This window comes from Mandrillus leucophaeus, unplaced genomic scaffold, assembly GCF_000951045.1.
Source record: "Mandrillus leucophaeus isolate KB7577 unplaced genomic scaffold, Mleu.le_1.0 Scaffold10, whole genome shotgun sequence".
Lineage (NCBI taxonomy): Eukaryota > Metazoa > Chordata > Mammalia > Primates > Cercopithecidae > Mandrillus > Mandrillus leucophaeus.
Window position 1 is genome coordinate 7,638,104 of NW_012098098.1, and position 3,190 is coordinate 7,641,293.

The following is a 3,190-nucleotide window of genomic DNA, read 5'->3' on the forward strand; positions in this document are numbered from 1 at the left end:
GGGAGGCAGAGATTACAGAGAGCCGAGACTGTGCCACTGCACTCCAGCCTGGGTGACAGAGTGAGCCTCTATCTCAAAAAAATAAAATATTTGGGCTATATGTGTACAGGTATTGTTTTAAAGCTCCTGCTCTCCTTGTGTAAAAACTCAGTCAATTGAATTACTTTGCATGGTAAGTAATAGATAAGAGAGAGAGTCTTTGAAGTGACTGGTGGCCACAGTGAGTTTCTCACAGTGAGTGGTTATTACTATGTGTCAATATACCCTTCTTTGCACATTGGTTTTATTTATTTATTTTTTAAGTGAAAATCTCACTCTGTCGCCCAGGTTGGAGTGCAGTGCCATGATCACAGCTCACTGCAGCCTCTGCCTCCCGGACTGAAGCAATCCTCCCACCTCAGCCTCCCAAGTAGCTGGGGCTACAGGTACACACCACTGTCCCTGGGTAATTTTGTATTTTTAGTAGAGATGGGATTTCTCCTTGTTGGTCTGGCTGGTCTCTTAACTCCCAACCTCAGGTGATCCTCCTGCCTCAGCCTGCCAATGTGCTGGAATTACAGGCGTAAGTCACCTTGCCTGGCCTCTCTTTTTTTTTTTTCTTTTTTGAGGCTGAGTCTTGCTGTGTCGCCCAGGTTGGAGTGCAGTGGCATGATCTCGGCTCACTGAAACCTCTGCCTCCCGGGTTCAAGCGATTCTCCTCCCTCAGCTTCACGAGTAGATGGGACTACAGGCACATGCCACCGTGCATGGCTAATTTTTGTATTTTAGTAGAGATGTTCACCATGTTAGCCAGGCTGTTTTTGAACTCCTGACCTCAAATGATCTGCCCGCCTCAACCTCCCAAAGTGCTGGGATTACAGGCATGAGCCACTGCACCCGGTTAAGGATTTTTGATTTTGAGGATCTGTTTTGCCTTCCAGCCATGCCTGCTTATTTGGGGCTAGAAATTGCTTAAAACAGGGGTCTCCAGCCCCCAGGCCAAGGACCAGTAGTGATCTGTGGCCACTTAGGAACTGGGCCACATAGCAGCAGTTGACCAGTGAGCGGGTGAGCTAGAGAAGCTTCATCTGTATTTACAGCGGCACCCCATCGCTGTCGTCACCACCCGAGCTCCGCCTCCTGTCGGATCAGCAGCAGGATCCGATTCTCACAGGAGCTCGAACTGTGTTGTGAGCTGCGCACACGAGGGCTCTAGTGAGCTCCGAATGGGAACCTGCCTCCCACTGTCTCCCATCACCCTCAGATGGAACCGTCTAGTTGCAGGAAACAAGCTCAGGGCTCCCACTGATTACAGGTTGGGTGAGTTGTACAATTATTTCGTTATGTATTACCGTGTGATAATAGAAATAACGTGCACTGTAAATGTCAGGCGCTTGACTCATCCCGAAACCGTCCCTCTCACTGAGTCTGCAGAAAAACTGTCCCACGAAACCAGTCCCTGGTGCCAAAAAGGCCGGGTACCACTGCCTTTAAAAGGCTCTACCCTGAAGCCGATAATCCAATTAAGAAACAAACATCTTTAGTGAACCTCCATGTGTAAGAGTTTTTCCTGGCCATCGTGACTGAACTGATAAAATAATATTCTAGTAATCTTTGGTAAATTAAGACAGTTTTAAAGATTATCGGTAAAGTAAAATAAAGAGTCTTTAATATTTAGACATTTGGAGCCAGGCACGGTGGCCGGGCGGATCACCTGAAGTCAGGAGTTCGAGACCAGCCTGTCCAACATGGCAAGACCCCGTCTCTACTAAAAATACAAAATTAGCTGGACGTGGTGGCACATACCTGTAATCGCAGCTACTCAGGAGGCTGAGGCTGGAGAATTGCTTGAACCCAGGAGGCAGAGGTTGCAGTGAGCTGAGATTGCACCACTGCATTCCAACCTGGGTGACAAGTGTGAAACTCTGTCTCAAAAAAAATAGAAATTTAGATATTTGGCCGAAATAAGGCAAGTCAGCTATAGTATTTGCTGGATGATTTAAGCTCCTAAACTGCTTCTGTTACTTTTTTTTTTTTTTTTTGGAGACCGAGCCTCCCTCTGTAGCCCACGCTGGAGTGCAGTGGCGAGATACTGGCTCACTGCAACCTCCCCTTCCTGGGTCCCAGTTCAAGCCATTCTCCTGCCTCAGCCTCCTGAGTAGCTGGGATTACAGGCACACGCCACCAGGCCCAGCTACTTTTTGTATTTTTAGTAGAGATGGGATTTCACCATCTTGGCCAGGCTGGTCTTGAACCCTTGACCTCGTCATCCACCTGCCTTGGCTTCCCAAAGTACTGCTATTACAGGCTTGAGTCACTGTGCCCGGCTGACTTTTTATAATTGTTCAACTTACCTGCATTAGAGCCATTGGGTTCTAGGTGAGGCTGGGGACATGTGAAGTTAGCCATGCCCGCTAGTTCTGCTGGAAAGAGTCACACGTTATCTGTGGTTCTGTTTTGTGTCCTAGACTCTGCACCTGGTACATAATTGAAATTGCTTACACTAGAAATGAAAATTATGTGTTTTTAGTAAAAAGGCATGGGAATGTGTTTTTGTTTTTATTTTGTTTTGTTTTGTTGTTTTGAGACGGAGTCTCACTCTGTCGCCCAGGCTGGAGTGCAGTGGCGTGATCTCGGCTCACTGCAAGCTCCGTCTCCCAGATTCAAGCCATTCTCCTGCCTGATTACAGGTGAGAGCCACCGCACCCAGCCAGGAATGTGGCTTTTTAAGAAAAAGTAATTTTGTCTAATTTAGAAAGTTTAAGGATTGTCTTGGGTTAAAAGAAAGAATAAAACTAAAGATTTAAGCAAGTTGTAGAAGGTTTGTAAAAGATTAATTTTGTGAAACATTCTGTGTGTGAGCAAGTTGGCTACAATGAAGAGTATTATTTAGTTTTTCTGTAAATTGATCTTGAAAAGCACACTGATGCAGAGCCAGAATCTGTGTCTGTGGGTCTTAATAAAGCTTTTCTTAGAGCATTGATCTCTTTAGCAGAAAATTATAAATGTTTATAAAAGGTATATAAAGGCTGGGAGCGGTGGCTCAAGCCTGTAATCCCAGCACTTTGGGAGGCCCAGGCGGGCGGATCACGAGGTCAGGAGATCGGGACCATCCTGGCTAACACGGTGAAACCCCACAACCCCGTCTCTACTAAAAATTACAAAAAACATAGCCGGGCGAGGTGGCGGGCGCCTGTAGTCCCAGCTACTC